General features: G+C 33.4%; 2 long non-coding RNA genes across 7 annotated transcripts in view; one reads left to right on the top strand and one right to left on the bottom strand.

The window, feature by feature from the left end:
- Positions 1–247: 247 nt before the first annotated feature.
- Positions 248–11,947, bottom strand: LOC143663554 (uncharacterized). 6 transcript variants are annotated; one of them, XR_013166036.1, is made up of 4 exons: positions 11,535–11,851; positions 6,772–6,961; positions 6,496–6,523; positions 248–822 (listed from the first exon to the last, which is right to left on the bottom strand). It is a non-coding gene; the product is annotated as an uncharacterized LOC143663554 (long non-coding RNA). The 6 variants fall into 6 exon arrangements; XR_013166035.1 differs by lacking the exon at positions 6,496–6,523 and adding an exon at positions 5,084–5,252; XR_013166037.1 differs by lacking the exons at positions 248–822; positions 6,496–6,523 and adding exons at positions 4,696–4,947; positions 5,084–5,252.
- LOC143663555 (uncharacterized) overlaps positions 11,941–22,975 on the top strand; it is a 46,135-nt gene continuing 35,100 nt past the window's right edge. The window contains exon 1 of the long non-coding RNA XR_013166038.1: positions 11,941–12,119. This is a non-coding gene — a long non-coding RNA (uncharacterized LOC143663555). The remainder of the gene's footprint in view (positions 12,120–22,975) is intronic.

The following is a 22,975-nucleotide window of genomic DNA, read 5'->3' as shown; positions in this document are numbered from 1 at the left end:
ATTATTATTTATATTAGTTGCCATTTGCGGCAAAGTTATTCATTGTCTATCATTCTTTTTACGTGCTCATTTTCCCCTTTACCGCTTTATGTGGGCCATCCAATTAACATTCCTTTATATATACCATTTGTATATTCTTTGAAATAAAATGCTAAACAGAAATGCAAATATAATTACTAGACATGAGGATAAAAATTTATTATTATTTATTTAGAAAATTAAGTCCTGATTTTATAACTTTGTGATTTTGATAAATTCAGAATCCTTATCTTTAAAACAGGTATAATTTTACCCACATGACTAGTTGAAAAAGTAAATCTCATGACAAAACTGATCTTAAACTGTAAGGCACCAAGTGATTTATACGTACATTTTGCATTTGTCTTTCAGGTAATTTTTCTCCATTTTATTTTAAGCACCAACTGACCTTTTGGTAAAATAGGAGGGTCAACTGACTCCAGAGATTGCAATGTTTTCTAGTGTTCATCAAAATTCGGCTCAGGTGCCTGCAATCCAGTGTTTGCAATATGGTTCTCATCTTTAGTCATGTAGTCATGCTTCAAAGGACAACATGATAGGAATATAGCTACTCAGTGACAGCTAACAGCCCTGCTGAAAAATCCTTAGCCCAGGAAATACACGAAAATCTTAACTCAAAGATGTGGCCAAGTTAATGCTGTCTCTTCAAAGCCATTGTGAAACATACACACAAAAAAGTCGGAGGTTACTCAGCTATGAAGAACAATGTTCTTGCAAAGTGATCATTGAGCTGTCTTCTTGCTTTCTCACAAAGTGCATTTTACAGAATCTAGTCGATTGGCTCTGAGAACAAAAAAAGATGATATCAGGGACAAAGTGTTCACTATCATATAAAAAGCTAACTGTAACTATTTTGGGTATACATGAGGGTAGCTATAGGAACTCATATTTCATGAGCTTAATTTTAATAAAGAAATCTTAATTACAGAGTACAAAGCTCTCAAAATGCTCTTCCAAAAAAATATTGACTATGGTGCATATTTGTACATGCAATTATTATTCATCTAAACTAAATGTATTTTAATGCAATTTTATTGAGATATATTATATATCTACATACATATAATCATTCAACTTGTATAATCAGTGGACAAGATTAGACATTGTTCTCATTCTTACATGAGCATTATTTTTTCAATAGAGGTGTTTCATTTACCTGTTAACAATTTTATTCTTATTGATGAAATTTTTCATAGGATAATCTGTCCTTAAATCCAAAATTCTGATTTAATCTGAAATAAAACTCCAAAGAGTTTGTAATGCATTTTTATTGATCTTTTGTACTATTTTTGCTCCCATTATTATATTTATGGAGTTCTTTGTTCTTTGCTACAATCTTAAGGGCTTAGTAAACTTACTTATTAAGGGCTTAGTAAACTTATCTGTTGACACACTGATTTACATCCAAAATTAAATTACATTTGTAGATACAGTAATAGCAAATATATTTTCATTCCTAAGTATACAGACAACTGAAGTGTTTAAAGTAAATAGATTTAGAGTCAGAATTAATTACTTTTAGAGATGTGTATACTGAGGAAAAGAGCAGTTTATTGGGGCCCACAAGAGATCAACTCTCCTGGAAACAGACTATTGCAAATATCAGGAGTTTTTGCATGCTGCATTGGCAGCCATCTTACTTTCGCTGAGCAACTTGTCTCAACTCCGCCCTAAGGTGTAAACTCCCCCAGACCCAAATCCACATCTGTGGACACCACCCAAACCACCTACACACCTCACTCCAAACTGATAAGTTAATCATTCCCACCACCTTCAGACATCCAGTCCCTTTTCCTTTTCATGAGTATTTGCTTTAAATTCACCAATCCTTGACTCCTGCAGGAAATCTAACTTCCATCCCTGAGCTAAGTAAAGGCACAGGTCCACTGGTCTCTCTTGCTCTGCTTGAGTGCTCTTCACCTGCTGATTGAGCTATTTGAGCTAACCTTGTTTCCTGTCAACCCCTCATGGCACACTCTCACTCTGGGATCTGTGAATAACAAACCATTTTGTCTTATGCATTATGGCCTCAGTTTTCATTGTGCTGCACCTGACCACCATCTGGACCAAAATTTAAAATCCAGCTTTAATAATTTAAACCCCCGATAGATTAGGATCTGAAGGCCATTCTCCTGAATACCAGTTCTCTAAACAATGATGAATGTTATTTCAACGTTATCTTGAAACCTACTTAAATCTACACTGATAGATTAAATATAGATAGTTTGAATTTTGAAAGAGTAACTATTATTATGAAGATACTTTTTAGTATAAATTTATGTTTAATCATATTTAATGTATTTGCTTTCTAATAATTGGTTAATTATTTCCAATTATTATTGGCTTTCTATAGAAAGCCCTTTCCTATAGATCAGAAGGGAAGAGGTTTATTCTTATGATAAAAAAGGAAGCCTTTGATAATAACTTGGAAAATACCATTTATGTATTTAAATATTTCTTTTTGCTATAGGTTAAGCAGACCCTACAGCAGAAAATCAGCCCTGTCTAACATAATAGTAAGTTTATTACATTCACAATTCCTATACAATTGCATATGAAAAATTCAATTCCACTTGAGTCTTTATATTCATTTATCAGTCAAATATAAACACATTTATAAAAATAAAAATGTTTATATATAAACAAGGAAAATTATATTACTCATGGACTAAAAATACGATTGTTAAATTATTCAAACATTATAAAGTAAATGTAAGTGCATCCCTCAGAAAATCTGTGGTAAGAAAAGAAAGTCACATTCTGATATAATTAAAAAATATTTGTGTGATGTCACATATTCATCTTCTAAATTTCATCTGGTCATTTTTGACCCTAAATTCCAGTCTGTCAAAATTTACATCTGCAACTGATTTTATCAATGCTTCAATGAAATAAAAAAATGTTCACTGGGTTAAAAACCTATTATATAGCTTTGTCACTCTGAGAATCCACATTGAAACCATAAGCTTTACTAGCAGACTCAATTTGGATGCAATGTGATTCCTTTCTTTGGTTTAAAATATTTGATTTTTTTTTTAATTAAAGATGCTTATACAAAAAATGTTCATATTTTCCAAATGTATTAATGAATTAAGCAACAGGGAAGGTAATAGCAAATTACAACTTCAATATTCAAAACAATTTTAATGGATTAAATCCCAACCCTCAAAATGAAATTTAACACATATATAGAATTGTAATTTTATAAATCCCTGGTACAGAATAATGCATAATTGTCTTTTCTCCAGTTCACTTTGAAATGCATCTGCATATAATTGTATATATAAATTGTATATATACAGTTATGGAGGAGAATGAATAAAACTGGACTACCATCAAAAACCAATAATTCAATTGTTTTTTTTTTTTTTTTTTCTTGCACAGGCAGGCATCGGTAATTGAACCCGGGTCTTTAGCATGACAGGCAAGAACTCTGCCACTGAACCACCGTAGCACTGGCCTCAATTGTTTTTTAAAGTGAATTTGTCTATATGACCTTGGCGAGCAAAACAGGAAATAGTTTTAAAAATAAAACGAGTGAATAGTTTGACAGTCAAGAAGGTTTGGTGCACAAACAAGATTTTCTAACAACTTTTCAGCTGTGACAGAGATGGCTCCCTGTGATAATGTGGACTTCTACTTAAAGATACAAACATTGAAAGACTGGCAGCTTGTTCAGTGATGAAGAAGGAATCATGCACTGAAAGTATTTGTGCTAATGTGATTTTATGATTCTATGAAAGAGCACTGTATCTTTTAATATAAACTATCCATTATAATAGTCTTTATAATATTCAATACAATAAAATCATTATATTAAACATTTGTTACAGGGCGGGGCACCCTGGCTCAGCAGGTAAAGTTCTTTCTTGCCTGCCATGCCGGAGACCGGGGTTCGATTCCTGGTGCCTCCCCATGCAAAAAAAAAAAAAAAAAAAGTAAATATTGGTTACAATATAATATTAATATAATTTATTTATTATCCTATTCATTATGATATTGTACGTAAACATCATCCTTTATATGACTTTAAATTGCAATTACAAAGAGAGAGCATGTGAAAATTGTGAGAGTGCAGAGTGGACTATTTTTTGAAAATTTTGAAGCATGATGATACAATAAACACCTGTGAATGAGACAACTTAACTAGAAAACTTTAACAGTACAGATGCAGCATATTCACTCTGTGCTAGGAATAAACTTGATCTTAAATTCCATACTTTATTATTATTCAAACTTGTATTTTTGCCATTCTCAAGCCAGTTTGGGGGGTCCCTACCCTGAGCTTTAAACCTAGGGAGAGTGTTATATATCACAATTATAAAAACAGCACATTCATTAAGAGTGGATGCCTCTCTCTCAGGATCCAGTCCTCACTGCAGACACAGTAAGACACATAACCCTAAACAATCCATGCTTCTGACAGTGTTTGGGTTCAAGGGAGACATTTCCCCACATCTTAAGTACCAGGGGAAAAAGACCTGCCTCTAAATATCAGGTGTCATCACTTCCTTAGAATATTTCAGAAGACATTGTTTTTGAACGTGGAGAGGATTTGAATGACTGAAACACTTTTACTATAAAAATATTTTATATTTTAATATGAATTTTTTTTAATATGTGAAATCCTGAGGATTTAATTGGGGAATGTTTTTCCCAAGAAAAATGTTGTGCTTGTTTCTATCACATGTGAGGCAGAGTTATCAATCTAGTGCCATTTTTAATAAATTTCTTAGTTTGCATTTCACACTTTCACAAAGTTGTATAAATTTGAGCTCCAGGTCTACGTGACAGTAGGCTTATTTTTGCTTGGAAGTTACAAGAGGAGACTTGTATTTTCTCTTTCTGCATCTTCAGGTAGGTTTTTTATTATTCTCTCTATCTGGTAGATCGGTTTAAATTCATAATCTTGAAATGAATACACATTTGAAAATATTAATGATAAACACTTAACAGATCCTCATAAAAAATAATCTTTTATTTATTTAAAGTTGTTACTGATTAACAACTTTAAACCACTGTAATATCATAGAGATTGGCCTACCTGGGACAGAAAGCTCTGTATCCAAAAGTGGTTACTGTTATAATAATTAGTTAACTCAACTTTATATGACAAACGCATCACTAGTAGTGCCGCATCAGCTTTGAAAGTTTTAAGATTTTATTTTAATATAAGAACTTTACTGTGTTATCAAAAACACTCAAAAGAGGATCTGTAAAAATTAAAATTGGGAAAATAATTTGTATATTACTGCACATCATACTCAAAAGTTAGAGTTTTCTGTTTTAATTTTCATTAATAATATATTAAATTAATATATTAGTATGTCATACTTATTTCTTAGTGATATGCATCCATATACTTTCTCTGTTTAATGCTGCTGAGGATATAACACTTAGAAAAATCTATCTTTCCTTTTAAAATTCTTAAAGGTGTTCTTAGGAGTAAAATTAGTATATTTATTAAGTGGGATAAGATAAATTCTGACAATAAAAAATAACTATTGGGAATGGTACATAATTTTTAAAATATATAAAAAGTAGGAAGAGTAAGGCACTGGATTATTTGGATTGGCATTTAGAGGACAAATGAGAGCAAATTTTGGATGATTTTACAGGACGGATAACTAGCATAGCTTTAAGATTAACATATTAAAAAGGGAAGGTTACAACCTGATGATAGAATGATCTTTGTTGATAAATTATAAAATCCTAGTGTACTTATGATTTCAACTTGGTTTTTAAATAAATATGTATCTATAACATTCCCTTCCTTCCTATGAATAAGGAGGGAGATAGGAAGAAAGGCCTAGAATTATTCAGTAAATGTCCTGGAAACAAGAAGTCAAGAAAACATCATATCCTACTAATGAGTGCAAGCTGTGTGTCAAAGAGACAAATGCTGCTACATGCACATTTATATAATCATTCATTTATTATATGTTCCAGGCATTGCAAATTTGGATTAAAAGTATGAAAGGTAATTATCTGAACTTTATCCTGGTTTCACTCTTGCACATAAATAATAATTTCTGATTTTCTTTTTCTTCATAAGTGAAGGGTTTCTATTCATTGTATGTAGCTGATAATTAATAATGTCTATATATAGAATAAATTATATCTACATGTTTTGATTTGTGAGTCCCTAGAATGTTACAGTGCACATAACCTATACTCAAATTTTGCTTGGCTGCCTGAGTGGTCTTACCAATCTTATGATTAACTTCCTTGTTAACTTATTATCATTATTTGCATTACATTGTCTATCACTGTACGATATCAGTAGTTCTGTACAAACTCTTTGCATAACTTTCATTGAAGTGGACATCTTTATTAAAGTAAAGGGTAAATCTAAAATAGTAAGATTGACATAGGAATGTACTATAACCTATTGATTACAGGGCACTGATTTTGAAGTTCAGGAAATCTGATTCTGACAGTGACTTTATCACTTACAGTTTTGTGATCTCATTCCATAGAAACCCTAAGTAGAAAGATAATAATAATACCAAGTCATTAAGAAGTTGTGAAAATTTAATGAGGTGTTGTTTATAAAATATTTAGCATAGTTCTTAGTCTATAGGAGCTGCTCTGTATGGAACCACCATTATTATTATAGGAATTCTAACAATTGTCTAATTTACAATGAATTTAAGGATGTGAAGTTATCCAAGCTAATGTCCGCTGTCAGGGTGAATTCAGAAGGACTTCCCAGAACAAAAGGTAACTTACAACTTTTTTCTATGTGCCTTAAATTGTATAGTCTCTTTCAGATTGGCAATATCAACACCACATCTAGACAGCTCACATATAAACAGTGATGTGTTCTTCCTCCTGAAGAGCTGGCATTCTCTCTGAGCCTCTTTCCAAGTTCCCTGACTCAGTGCTTATTTCTTTGAAGAAGGCTCCTCTGAATTTGCTTCTGCAATACAAAAGTAAAACTCTGTGGGGAGTCATGCTGTGTTTTGCTTAGTGAGAAGCAGGAAGTAAGCAGGCTACTTTTTATACACTAAAGTAAACAGCATGACCTTAAACAAAGCTTCTAAAGCATGCTACACTGAGTTTTTACTGCAAGGAAGATATAAAGCAGGCACCTATATATAAACTTTATAGGTGGTACCCTAGCCTGAATAGGTCTTTTGCTTTTCAAAATTGAGGATGAATTGAAGTGGGTAGTCCCCAGTCTTTTCTTTTTGTGTGTGTGTGTGTATATATATATATATATATATATATATATATATATATATATATATATATAGCATGCAGTAAAAATATAGAATTTCTCTGCTCAATCACTTTTTGTATTTTGCATGCATTTTATCCACTTAAATTTAAAGACTTAGTATCAGTACCTGGTCACCTTATAATTATACAATGAGTACATATATTATTATTCATTGATAAATGGTAAACATGCTTTGTTTTTGCTTTTCCCTAAAAAAAATTGGTCCTTTTTGTATTACACTGTGTACCTTTGGACAGGGATAGTTAGGTTCAGATGTCAACTTGGCCAGGTGAAGGTGCCCAGTTCTGCTGCAGTGGACATGAGTCAATGGTACGTGAACCTCATCTGTTGCTGATTACGTCTGCAGTTGACTAGGAGATGTGCCTGCTACAATGAATGATGTTTGACTTAATTGGCTGGTTGCTTACATGAGAGAGCTCAATGTAGCATAGCCAAGCAGCCCAGCATACTCATTTCGGCACTCCTTTGGAGATGTAAAAAGGTATTAAGCTGGGGAAAGTTGTTGGAACCCAGAGGCCTGGAGGGAAGGCAAGCAGAGATCACCCTGCGCCTCCCCATGTAAGAAAGAACCTCAGCTGAAAGTTAGCTGCCTTTCCTCTGAAGAATTATAACTAAATAAATCCCCTTTTTTTAACACCCAATCTACCTCTGATCTGTTGCATTCCCACAGGTAGCAAACTAGAGCAAGGTATAGACCATGCTATTTAATCTACTGAGGAACATACTATAGTCCTTTTTGGACAATAAACCAATAAACTTCTCTTAAGCCATACTAAACTTTACTTTCAGTGGTAGTTTTCAAAATGTGATGGAGTGTTTAAGCTCCATTATGAAGATTCAAGTAGACAAAAAGTGGAGAATTTCTGTCTCCCATACTTCATAACACGCTCAACTTCTTACCTCTTCTCATGGTTCAGTAGAAATAATGTCGCAACAGAAAGTGATTCTAGTCACAAATTTTGGCAGAAATGCCCTCTCTCTTGAACTTACTATCCATTCACAGTTTCTTTGGACTTTTAGAAGGTTAGAAATGTAAAGAGAGGTATTCATTTAAAAAGAAAGGAATCTTGGGCTGAGTTCTTAGATGCCATATTTTATTCGTAATTAAACTTGTGGGACTTTTGGTTATAATCACATCTTGCTAAATTCTCATTAGCAAGAGAATACGGAAATACGGAAAATAAAGTAAGGTTTTACCAGCCATTTTTTAAGGGCTTTATTAACTAACCAAACTGTAAACTAATTAAGAAAAAATTAGCTCAACAAATTATATTTGTCCATTTATTTAACACTCACTGAGCACATGATATGAGCCAGAATCTCTTCTATTAGATATTGAGTGTACAGTAATGAACAAGATTGTCTCTGCCAATATGAGTTTACATTTGAGGGGAATGTAGACAGTAGATACATATTCAACCAATTAGTACTACCTTGAGCATCTTAAAATGAGTGTCAAAGAGAACAAAACAGATTAATATAAGAAACAATAGCGTCCTTTATTAACATATATGATTTGATGAAATAAATATTAGTTTTATTTTACATTTTTAGGAATAAAATGTGAGGGAGACAACCCTGGAAGTTTTCAAGTCCCTTTCAAGGATTCAGTAGACAGTGCTGACATTTTAGACAAGATAATTCTTTGGTAAGAGAGGTTATTTTGTGTGTTATAGGATTTTTAGCAGCATCCTTAACCTCTTTTCTCTTAATTCCAATATCAAGTCTCCTTTCATGTTGTGACAGCCAAAAATGACTCGAAATATTGCTACGTTTCTCACATTCACACTGAAAACCACTGTACCAAGTTGTTATATATGCATTTTACCTCTTATTTTCTGATGGGCATGCAGTGAAGTTTCCAGAGACTACATGATGTTGAATATTACAACACAGCAGATTATTTTGTCCATCTGAAAATTATTTGACTTTGACTTCAAATTTTAAAATGATTTTATCCATCCCCCTACATGTAGCTTCAAAAGAAGGTGTTCCATTGAATTATAGCTTCCTTTTAAGAAACTGTTACTAATTCTATGATTTCTTTTATCATTGTTTTCTTGTATGTAATCAGTTCACACCACTGACATTCCCATGTGCTTTTCAGTCTATTTTTGTTTTTCAAAAGTTTGGCTGATATACTTAGGTATGAATTTCTTTGTATTTATTGAATGGGAGATTGGTAGACTTCCTAGATCATATAGCTGATAAGGGTTAGATATCCAGAATATACAAAGACATCCTCTAAACCACCAGAAAAATGACAAGCAATCCAATTTAAAAGTGGGCAAAAGACTTGAATAAACATTTACCAAAAGAAGATATATAAATGGCCAATAAGTGAACAAAATGATGCTAAGCATCACTAGCCATAGGGAAATGCAAATTAAAACCACAATGAGATGCAATATCAAACCCAATACAATATTTACTATTAAAAGAAATTGAGGGTACCTGGGCAGTTCAATGGTAGAATTCTCACCTTCCATGCAGGAGAACCTGGTTTAATTCCCGGACCATGCAACCAAAATATAAAAAAATAAAAAATAAAAAAAATTGAAAGTAACAAGGATAGAAAAGGATGTGGAGAAATATACTGGTCGTATATTCAAATGCTCCCCTCTCAGCATAAACTTTTTGAAGACATTGTCTAAAATAGTAATTCTCATTAGCTTATATTCTCTGTATTTATTGTAGCTTATAGCCACTGATTAATATCTTGCACTTGATCATGTATTTTCTTATTTAATCATTTTATTTCTTAATCACAAGAATGTTAGTTTTGCATAAGAACATTTCTGATTTGCTCATTGTTGAAACCATAGCATATATCACCATAATCAAAACCAAAAGGCATTTGTAAATATTTATTCAAAAATTAACTAACGTATTTATTCATGAATAACTTTCATACCTTTTATAATAGTTTGAAAAACAATTGCAAGGATTAATATTTCAGCAAATTTTCATTTGTTGAAATACTGTCTTCAAACAATGTCAAAACTATAGTGCTTTGCATGGGTGAGAGCTCCTTCCATGCTTAGTGAGACATGCTTAATTTAGAAAAACTTAGGAAGAAATGTTAGCTTGGATAATTGTCACAAATATCTATGCATTTTCTTAACCAATGTAAGAGTCCCCAGTGAGCACTTCATCATTAAAATTACTTAAAGGAGAAAATGAGTGACAAATTGTTCATTAACAACTCTCTTTGGAGAGCCAGTATAAATTAAATCTTTTTGTACTTAAAAGCCCTTACAACAGAAGAGTACAAACATATGGTATGTAAAGGTATGTTAGGATTCTTCAGAGAAACAGAAGCAACAGGATCCTTTTATATATGCAAAAGACTTAAGATTTATTATAGAAATTGGCTCACATGACTATGGGGTTGGACAAGTTTGAGTTCCACAGGGCAAATGCATGTTGGAAACACTGGTGAAGGTAAAGTTTTAATGCCCTAGAAGAAGATGGGTGGCCAAAGTAGAGACAAAAGTTCTCCTTTTTGACTGCTGAAATGCTCAGGTCTGGCTTTAAGAGCTACAACTGATTTGATGAAGAATATCCTGTCATTGCTGAAGGCAATCTTCTTCATTGATTGTAGATGAAATCAATTGACTACAGATACAAATTCATCCATGAAATGCCCTCACAGTCACAATCAGGATAGTGCTTCCTTGACCAAACAGTTGGACACCATATCCTGGCCAAGTTGATACATTAAATTAACCATCACAGTCCACCTCTTGTTGACTTTTCACCCATACATATCTACCTAAATCTTACTTAATTTCTAAATAAAGAAAATGGCATAGTTATACTTTTACTTAACATAATTCAAACATCCTGTCTACAACCAGAAACTAAACCTTCACCCAGAAAAGGGTTAAAGTCTTTGGTGAATATTCACTTTTACCCTTGATAATCTATAACTTAAGTACTATTACACAAAGTTAATATAACTTATGTTTTATGGTAAGGGGAAAAAGAGGGGAGAAAACATACTATTATCTTCATGTATATATATACAAACATATTCATAAAACAAGGAAGAAATACCCATAACCACTTTAGTTTGTTTGTCTGCAACTAGCCACATTTCATAGTTAGTATTTCTAACTACCTTCCTATACTACCCATTCCGTATCCTCTTAACTCTCACTAAACACCTCAGCTGGTCATGGATCTTTTCATGGTGTGGTGACACAAATTTTCATTCCTGAAAGTTATAGGACATTGATAGTCTTACCTGGATAAGATAGTTGTAATTTTCCTTTGACTATAATCACAGGGCATGGCCATACTAAGACACACCCTAAAGGAATGCACTATATATCGGGTATATCCTTCTTTACCACCATTGTGTAGTAGCAATCCACTTTCCCATTAGTAATTAGGATCAGTCACCCCAGCCAGTAAAATAACTCCTTTCTTTGTTGATTCAAAGATATAAGAGACCCAAAGTGGTTAGATAGCAGTAAACTTTCAGTTCAGTGGAATCATGATTATGGCTCCTGGTGTAAATAACTCCTCCTTTTGGAATTAAGAACCCTAGACAAGTAGAGTATGAACTCACAAGGATGGAAGCAGATTTTTTTCTATTAGATCACTAAAGGTAATTGTAGGTTCCATCTCTTGATTCTTGAACCCATGAATCCTGGTTATAGGAGAAACAGCACCATACATCAGATGCTGATTTAGAACATATGTGGACTTCTGAAGAACATAATTCCAGCCCTGAAAGGGATCCACTCAGTTGAAACCATAGTTGATTCTTCAAAAGACCAATCTGCTATTCTAAGAATTCACTTGCTTCTGTATGACCGGGAACATGGTATGACCAGTGAACTCCATAGACATAGATCCATTGCTACATTTTGTTAGCTGTGAAGTGAGTTCTTTGATCATAAGCAGTGTTGTATAGAATATCCAAATGATGGAAAAGGCATTATATTGGTCCACAGGTGGCAGTTGTGGCAAAGCATTGGTTGCAGAAAAAGTAAATGCATGTCCAGAATATGTGTTGACTCCAGTAAGAACAAAATGCTGCCCTTTATGTAACAGAATGGCCCTATGGAATCAACCTGCCACCAGATAGCAGGTTGATAACCTGAAGGAAGACTTCCATATCATGGACTGATTGTTGGTCTTTGCTGCTGGCCAATTGGTCACTCAGTAGTGATTATAGCCAGGCCAACTTCTTTGACTTCAAGTCCATGTTGCTGAACTCATTTGTAACCTTCATCCTTATTACCATAGCCAGTTTTTTAGCCCATTGGACAATGATAGAAATGAGTGGAAAAAGAGGCTCACTGGTATATGTAGAATAGGTCATCCAATCCACTTGATTATTAAAATAATCCTCTACTGAAGTCACCCCCCAGTGTAGATTAACATGGTACTCAAATATCCTCATGTTTGTGCCTTTCAGAAACCTTTCAGAAAGGTCTATCTATGTGGTTCCCATATCTCTCCAACAATTTTTCAATCCTGATCCTTCTAAGTCCCTGCCAGTACAGTCAAGTCATTTGTCACAGCCAATGAATCACTATACAAATGCTTGTCTATTTCTCCATCTGGGCAAAATGAACAACCAGGCGCATTGCTCTAAGCTGTGTCTTTTGGGAGGATTGCCCTTCACCACTGTCCCTCAGTGGTATCCCAGAAATGTGGTAAAAGCTGAGCTATAATGCTATGACTACCTACTTTCAGGTGACAATTGTATATTGAGCAAAATTTTCTTTAATTCTGCTCAATATACAAGCCTGAATTTTCTCTTCCTCATTTAAATGATCATAGAAATTTACCTGAGTCCATTACGGTGTTTGACAGAGAGAAACTAATGTGCCTTCAGTGCCTGATTAATCCTGATGTCATATATCCCTCTTCCATTTGATGATGGAGTACAGCTGTAAACATCTTGCTTTATAACATGGCAGATAGAACAATACCCGGTTCATGATGGGCAACTCAGGTCTCATGATAGCTTTATGACCCATGGTTACATTTTAAGTCTAAACTAAACCATAGTTGTAAGCAAAATGTTTTATTTGTTTCTCAATCAGAGAATAGCTATCTGCAGTGTATGGCAGGGCTTTGACCCAAAATCTTAAGGTTCTGTAATGTGATTCTGCTACAGAGGCTTACCAAATGCTTCCAATAGTATCTTTGTTTGAAACTGACACTTTAACCATCACTGTATCTATTGGATCATATGGACCAAGTGATAAAGCAGATTACAAGTTAGTCTAGACTTGGTACAGAGCTTCCTTGTCTCCTGGTCCCCACTCAAAACTTGCAGGATTTCAAGTCACTTTAGTAAATGGGTCAGAGCACCACAATCAAATGAGAAATCTATTGCTTCCAAAATCCAAAGAGGCCTACTAGGCATTGTGACTCTTTTTGATAGTAGGAGTAGCCAGATGAAGCAGTTTAGAAAGATATCTTTGAAAGAATATCTTGGAAAAATGATCTTGATATGCCTTAAATATTGGGGTGTTTTAAAATATTCCTAGATTATTAAGGAAGAACTCCTGGATAAATTTATTCCTAAATTTGTAGTAATGGTGATGCTTATCCATGAATATACTAAAAAACCCTTTAAATGGACAAATTTTATGAATATTAGTTATATCTCAATAAACCTGTCTTAAAAGATTAACATATATGTAAAGTAACACCTACAGACAAATTAAAACTTTGTTCTTTAAAAAAGATTAAATATGTTAAAATGAAACACTATATTAAGTAAAAAGAAATCAGAGTAGAAAAAAAAACTCACGTGAAATGATAAAATTCAGGAAAGGGTCAAAATAATACACTTGTAAACCCAGAAATCAATAGTGAACTAGAAGAAGCTCAAGAGTTAATGAATAAAAACATAACTCTATAATAGAAATAAAAGAAAATAAATTTCAGAAAAAAATACAAGCATAAAGAATAATATTTTAGAGAATTGACACATTGAAGATTTACAAGAAGACCCAAGTATGGAATGGTAATTTCAGAAGAATAAAACGTAAGAAAGGAAAGAGAACAAACTCTTATATTATAATTCAAGAAACCTTCCCTGGGGAAAAAGTACTTGAAATGACATGTTAAAGGAAGATATCCTAAACCTGATAATTTTTCATCCAGAGAAATTAACACCACGATACGTATTAGTAAAATTTCTGGACTAAAAATGAAAGAAAAGAAAACTTTGGGACATTGAGGAAAATAAGATGACTAAAGAGTAAGGAAAAGAAATTTATATGATTAGACCTTTGGTGTGATGCTTTATTTGAAAAAATAAAGAGTATCATATTGTTAATATTTAGCAAAATAAAATGTTGACCAAATATTCTGTGTCCAGTAAAATTGATGTTTTAGTGTAAAAAGTATAATCAGACTGGTTCCAATATTCAAAGATTTATGAATACATTTATCCAGGAGTTCCTCTTGAGTAATCTAGAAAACAAGCTTTAGACAACCAAAATGATGAAACTCATGTTGTCATAAAGCTGGTGCATACATTAACTGTATTATTATATGTGGAACTAAAATTAAATAGGAATAAGTGACAGGATGCATTTTATTATATGCTCTGGTGAAGCTGAAATCATGCAGTTATTAAAGATGGGGAATTAGGAAGACTGAAACAAAAAAAGTCTTTTCATTAGTTGTATTGATGATGTTACTATTGTTCTATGAATCCATTGTTAAATACACAATAAGATAAAGCCAAAGAGTATTTATTGAATACTCACATTTTATCATCACGTATGTCCTTGAAAACCAGGATATTTAATGTCAGGGAAAATGCACATGATATAATATAGAAGAGGCTGGCAAACATCATGTTGTCTAGAAATTGAGAGTATTAGTATACTGATGAGCTATTTAATATTTATTTTTTCCAAGTTTTGCCCGCTATAAATGGTACTAGCAGAGAACATCCCTAATTATTTAAGGAATGAAAGAAATTCCTTGAAATCTTGTTAGGCAAAATAAGAAGGAACCTATGACATACAATCAAATCATACAAAAAGAACTCAGGTTCATAATTGAAGAGAATAACATTGATTAAAGAGGAGACAGTTTACATTTCAAAAATGTGATAATTAAAATGAATTAAAACACACCAAAAAGTAATGTAATTCAATCAGCTCTTATTTATATAAAAATCCCAATAGAGTCAACTATAGGAAATTAAATCTTTAGCTTGAAAATTGGCTAATAAAAGGAAATAATCAAACATGCATCCTGCCTTTCTGTATGAACTTTCCCCATGGTGGCCAAATAGTAGAAGAAAGGAGGTATATCATTAGAAAACCATTCTAGCCAATAAATGAAAAAGATATGATAGAATTAAAATATCACCATTCTGCAACCTTGATAAATTAATGTATGTGGGCATTGGAGCAGTAAATGCTACAAAAATCCTGAAAGAGAAAATTCTTTATATCATATGCATCCTGATTAAAAAATAGAATCCTTTTTCTTGTCAAAGAAATCATATATTTGTTTAATTAATATTCTAGACCCAGTTTCTAATTTGCAGAAAATTTAGAGAACTGAGGGGCATGTTGATATGTTCCATGAATATGCAATCATCAAATGGGAAAAATGGGGAATTTTTTGCAGATTTGGAAAGAACTGCTGTGGGAAGAGGTTTAGATATTCAAAATATAAATATAAATTAGAAGTAAAATAAAGTAGAGGACAAACTTGTAGGTTAAAAGTGAATTAAAATGCATATCAAATAAAAATAACATTAATATCTATAATGTCTAAGTTTGCATAGCATGGGTGATGGTTAAGTCCATGTGTCAACTTAACCAGTTTATGGTGTTCAGTGCTTGGAAGACCAGGCACTGGACTTATTGTTAAATGCCACTCATTGCAGAACACATTCTCCTTGGCTTATTACAAATGGAATCATCTGTGGGTGCAGCTGTTGTGATCATGATTTAATTCTATGAAATGTCCTCATAACAACAGACAGGCCAACACTTGCCCAACCAGACAAATGGGTACCACCACCTGACCAAGCTGACACACTAATTATGACAGTATAATTATTTTGTTCTCAAAAATCAGTATTATCTATTAAAGTGTAGTGTGCATAACCTATTGCACAGCAATTCCAATTTACAGGCATATACTTCAGAGATATATACAAGAAATTTCATAGTAACAATAATGTTCTGGCCTTAGGCTGAAACCAGCATAAAAGTCAATTGATAGAAGAATTAATGAATATAGTGGGTATATTCTTGCCATTGATCTAGTCATATGGTGAATGACATAGCAAGTGGATGAAAATTAGCAACAGTGTGATTTCATTCATATACCATTAGAAAATATGGAACTAAATGGTATTTGATTAGGATACATATTTGCAAAAATTGTACAGAAACACATGGCAAGGCTAATTACAAATTTCAGGAAAATGGTTACCTTTGAGGTGGGAGAGGATAATGAGACAGTAAGGGAGAATTGGGGTTTTATACGTATTTCTAAGTTTCTATTTATTAAACTCTTTTATAGGCCTACAATTTCTTTTTTAAAAGTGCTATATTTCAAAATGACCTAAAATATTAATGATTAATCGTTGGCAATTTATATCACTGCTTCAGAAAATACACTGAAGATACGAATCACCTGATCATCTAGTTCAAATTTTATTTTTATTGAGCACTTCCTGAGTGTGATCTAATATTCTATATTCCTAATGCATTCCCAGGTAAAGCCCGTGCTCACAGTTTGCAGTCCACAGTTTGAGTAGCAAGAGTCTAGATTTCATTGAAAAGAAATGCAAAAGAGAGGGGTAAGAGAGAAATTAACAGATACAAGAAATCAAAGAAACATAAAGATATAAAAATTATTATGGATATGTGGACTCAGTTAAGTACTAATTCATTTTAGTTAAATATTTGCATCAATTTCAGTACAGAACAAGTATGAACTTTTGACTGAAATGAAATGAGATAGTTGAATCCTAAGTTTTTAGTTATGAAAACTTTGGAAAATTAAACTGTCTTTGTCTAAATTATACAATGGGAATGATAATACCTACTTGATACAAGAGTTGTGAGAAGTATGATAATTTTCTCTAAAGCATTTAGCATAATTTCTACTACTTAGTACGATAGTGTGATAAATTCTAGCCCACATTCAGATTTTATGCCTTATGTTTTAACATGTATTTTGAAAGTATTTTAGATATAATTCATAAAATGTAATCTTCACCTGTTCTTATTTATTTTATGATTAAACAATGGAATTCTATTCAATTATGTTCAATAAACTCTCTTTGCTATCTTATATTTGGAATTTCTCCAGAGAGATCTAAAATTTAACCCTTCATTTCTACTTTATCTGACAATGAAATTTCCATCAAATACCAAAAACGTAACACAGGATTCTGCTTAAAATAATTGTACAAATAAATTTCCTGAAACCTCCCAAAACTTACAGGTGGTTTATGTAGAATATATTCAGTTGTCATTTTGCAAGTTTCCGGTATGTATGGGTTTCAATTATCGTTGTTTCATTACCATTAGTAATACAACATAGTTTAAATTTCATTTAAAATGGCATATTATTTACCAGTAATTATATAAGGTACAAACTTTGATGATTCTTCCACAAATGAATTGCTAAATAAATTACAGTTGTGTAATTTATGATCTATGATGAGTCATGTCACTTTTCAGTCTGTCGAAGATTGTTCACTGTGCAGCTGTTCTTCAGTTCATACACCGATAGAAAAGTGGAAAGCTTGTTTACTTTGTGTTTGATGATGAATCCATGTTTGTCATATTACAAAAATGGATAATAGAATGTAGGAATTGGCAAACAAAGATGGAAGTGCAGCATGGAAATGAAAAGAGATGACCCTGTAAGCGAAAATTCAATTACAATGTAATTGGAGTTATAGAGGAAATTGTTGACTTAGGGGAGGTTGATACTACCATTTTAAGCGAGATTCCAGAGGAACATGGTGAAAATGAATTTATCAACATAAATGAGAAAGCATGATTGTGACAAATTGGGTGAAAATGTCCTAGAGGTAGTGACACTGGAAAAACTTTCACTTAAAGCATTACACATTACTTTCACCTGAAAGAAGATATTTTAGGAAAATAGAAGTGCAAAGAATAACATGTGGGAGGCTGATCTAAACTTAGAAAGGAGGTGAGGCAATTTGCCAAGTCAGAGAAAAGATGCTAACTCCCATAATAAAAGTTATATGACAAGAAGAGGCAAGCGTTTTTCAAGTTATACTTGATATGCAGTTTTGTTCTTTTCATAAAGAAATGAAATACTTTAATGTTTTAAATAACAGTGTACTGGGTGGGCCACAGTGGCTCAGCAGGCACAGTTCTTGCCTGCCATGCCAGAGACCCAGGTTCAATTCCCAGTGCCTGCCCATAAAAAAAAAAAAAAAGTGTACTAAATATCAGTTTTAATAATTTTTTTACTCCCCTTTATATTTATGAGACAGCCTTTTTGAATTGAATCATGTTGCTCACAAAGACAAATTCAAGTCCTAAACCTCACACTTTCAGATGTGAACTCACTTGTAAATACAATTCTTGAAGTTTCCATTAATTGGGATGAGACCAAACTAAATCAGAATGTGCCTTAATACAATATGACTGAAATCATATAAGCAGAGAAATAGGAAACAAAGGAGACAGATGGTCATGTGATGAAGGTAGAGACTGAGTTATGGATTGCTGGCAAGGCACTCACAAGAATGCCACAGACTTTGGAGACATGATCCTACTGAAATCTTATCTTGAACTTCTACCTCCTAAACTCTGAGACAACGAACTGTTGTTTAAGCTAACTAGTCTGTGGTCTTTGTTATAGCAGCTCTGGAAAACTAAGACAAATGGTAAGAAAGATTTTATTTTTTATGTAAACTTTTATGGCTCATAGAATATTTATAATTTTCCTCCCTAATTATTACAATTTCTGCATAGTTTCAGCTTACACAATTATTTTTATGGTCACACAGTACCTTGCAAAATGAGGACTTTCTGTGGATTAACCATGAAGATTTCTCTTAAAATCAAACTTCTACTTGTTTCTGCTTATGTTAGCTTTATTATGAATAAATATTTTTAAATTGAATCTTGACTATGTTAATTGATAGCTATCTAACTGTATTTTCAAATATCCAAATACAATTCCTATATATCTAGATTTCTGATGCAGTTTATTTTTATTCTTATTCAATTATTTTGTTCTAATTATTGGTTCTTCTTTAATGTTAATCTTAGGAGCGTTTATACAGTTTTCAAGTATAATTTGTATAGTTTAAGTATTGCTCACAGATGTTTAATTAGCTTCTGCAGACCTAAATACTTATTAAAATATTTGAGATTCACTTTCAAATCTCTTAGAAACTTAAAATAAGAAGTAAAAGAGAGTGGTAAATAGTGTGAAAAATTATAAAAATGAAATAAATCAAAGCCACAAGAAAAGAACATATGTTGTAAGTATAATGCACTTATCTAATTGGTGCATTTGATAATCTAAATTGTTTTAAGGGAAGATGGTATATTTTTTCAAAGAACTATGCCTAGAAATTCCTGTGTGGATTGTTTAGAGATAAAATTAAAATATAACCTCAGGTTTCAGATGGTCAGATGAACAAGAACTGCCTTAGAATTCCAGTTACTGTTTCTCTACTATTCAGAAGCACTAATCAACATTTCATAACAAAATAAGCAATAGCGTTCATTTCTATTTTAGTCTTTTACTCTTCCTTTCTATGATAAATGTATTTCTATATTCAACACAATATTGACATATAATTTACATAACATAGTTCATCCATTTAAAGTTTTTATTGTATTCACAGAAACATGCCACCATCATCAAAATCAAATTGAAAACATTTTCATATTCTAAAATGAAATCTGGTACTCATTAACAGTTGTTCCAGTTTGCTGAAGCTGCCAGAATGCAATATACCTGAAATGGCATATTGGACACCTCATGGTGTCCAAAGCTTTTCTGTCACACGGGAAGGCACATGGTGTTGAGTACTGTCCTTGCCTCTTGGCTTGGGGTTCAAACAGCTCTCTGAGCTTCTGTTTCCAGTGGCTTTCTCTCTAAATGTCTGTTTGTTTCTCACTTAACTTTTCTAGGGCAGCCTCCAGATTGCATCTCTTGGCTTAGCATCCCCAAATGTCTATGTTTTTATTTCATCTCTTTGCTCTCTGTATCAGTTCTCAGCTTTCTGTGTTTTCTGCCTTTTATTCTCTTCATACAGGACTTCAGTAAGAGGATTAAGACCCATCCTGAATGGGTAAGGTCACATCTCCATGGAAACAGCTTAATCACAAGGTCCCATACAAGTAGCTCTGTACCCATAAGATTGGATTCAAAGAAAAATGGCTTTTCTGGTGTACATAGCAGTTTCAAATCAGCATACTGAACCCTCTGAGCCCCCAAATCATGTTTTTTCCATATACAAAATACATCCTTTCATCAGAATATCACAAAATCCTTAAACCATTTCAGTTATAATACAGATAAAATACAAAATTAGAAACAGTACAAAATATTATCAAAGTGAGTTACAGACATGGTCTGTTCTAAAGCAAAAACTCTCCTCTGGCTGTGGCCTTGTGAAACTTAGAACAAGTTATCTGATGCCAATATACAAAGGAGGGACAGTCATGGGATAAACATTGCCATAGGAAGAAATTGGAAGATAAACAGGGGTCAAAAGTTCCAAAAACAGTCCAAAACCTGCAGGGTAAACTCCATTAGATTTCAAATCTGAGAGTCACTTATCCTCAGGTCTTGAGAGAGCAACAGTCCCACTCTCTCCAAGGTCTTAGGCAGCAGTGCTATTCTCTTCAACACCGGCATTTGAAGGGATGAGAGTTGTTTCATTAGGGTGCATTGTGGACACCAACTTGTTTTTGGCCCCACTTTTTCAAAAAGTTTTGTGGTCCCTGGACTGTCTGTTTTATCTGGGGCATGGTCACAACCCCTGCAGAATCGTGGCGTGGTGGCCAGACTCTTCCACATCCTGATGGAATGTGTTTCACTCTATGGCCTGAAGACACAAAACTCTTCTTGAACATCAAGGAGAAAGGTCTACCCTCTGCCTCTGGGGCAAACTCACCCTTTCCATGCAGATCACTGGGTGTAATCCATTGGTCCAAGATTTCTTGGCTCTACACCTTACTTTGAAGTAATTTTTTCCTTCAATATGTCCCTTTTGTTTACATTCCATCCAGACCATCCATGGTTCCATTCATACAGATCTTACAGCAAACTTGTCAGTTTCCCTTGAAGTGCATAAGGATCACAACCATCAGACAGTAGGATTTTCCACCAATCCTTTCTGGATAACTCCATCTCTAATGCTCACTTGTCCTGTGACAGTTGACTGGTTCCATGTTTGATTAAATCCTCATGTGGGGCACTACTCTCTGGGGTCTCTTTCTCTGGAAGCCCAGAATTTCCCAGACCATCAGTTTCTGGTTTCTTTGTACCCAGGCATTCAGTTCTCAGCTTATCCCTTTCCTGTTGTGTTTTCCTGTAAGCAGCAAGGAAAAAACAGACTTCATTTTCCAAATGTAGTTTGGAAATTTCCTCAGCTCTAATCCTAGCTCATAACTTTAAAATTCTGCCTCCCATCCAATATCAGTATTCAATTTTGCCACATTTTCTGCCACTTTAAAACAAGGGTTGCCTTCCTTTCAGTTTGCAATAACATGTGCATTATTTCTAAGGTCTCATCAGAAGCATCTTTAGCATCCAAATTTCTACCAATGGACTCTGCAAAACAATCTTGGCTTTTCCTAGTCATCTTCTAACAATTCCTCCAGAATCTTCCCCTTATCCATGTAAAAAGCCATTCCAACATGTTTGGAGTTTGCAAATCACAGCACTACACTTCTCTGGTACCAAAATCTATTCTGGTTTCTGAAAATTGTTGGAATGCAATATACCAGAAATAGATTGGCTTTTTCAATCTATTTGATTTATTAAGTTACAAATGTACAGTCTTAAAGCCATGAAAATGTCTGAATTAAGTTATCCAGATATTTCTTGACTCTGAAGAAAGGCCAAGGTGTCTGGGGATTCTCTGTCACATGGGAAGGCACATGACAATGTCTGTTGTCATTCTCTCCAGGGTCTGGGTTCAAATGGCTCCTGTTTCCAGTAGCTTTCTCTCTAAGTGTCTATGATCCCTCAGTTAGATTCTCTCGGGCAGACTCTGGATTTCATTTATTTGCTTAACACCTCCAAATTTCTGTCTCTTGGTTTCATCTCTCTGGTCTCTGTGTCAGCTCTGAGTGTTCTCTATGTTTTCTGAATTTTATTATCTTCATAGAGGACTCCAGTAAAAAGATTGAGAATCACCTTAAGTGGACAGGGTCCATCTCCAAGGAAAAATTCTAATCAAGAAGTCCCATCCACATCTCCATGGAAACAACCTAATCAAAATATCGCACCAAAATAAGTCTGCACGCGTAAGATTGGATTAAAATAACATGGCTTTTCTGAGGTATGTAACAGTTTCCAACCAGCACAACAGTCCCCCAAAGTCCTAGATAACCACTAATCAATTATATATATATATATATATATATATATATATATATATATACACACATATGTATATATACACATATACATACAGATATATAGATAGATACATACATACAT

Source organism: Tamandua tetradactyla, chromosome 19, assembly GCF_023851605.1.
Source record: "Tamandua tetradactyla isolate mTamTet1 chromosome 19, mTamTet1.pri, whole genome shotgun sequence".
Lineage (NCBI taxonomy): Eukaryota > Metazoa > Chordata > Mammalia > Pilosa > Myrmecophagidae > Tamandua > Tamandua tetradactyla.
This window is presented reverse-complemented; position numbering and strand designations above follow the sequence as displayed.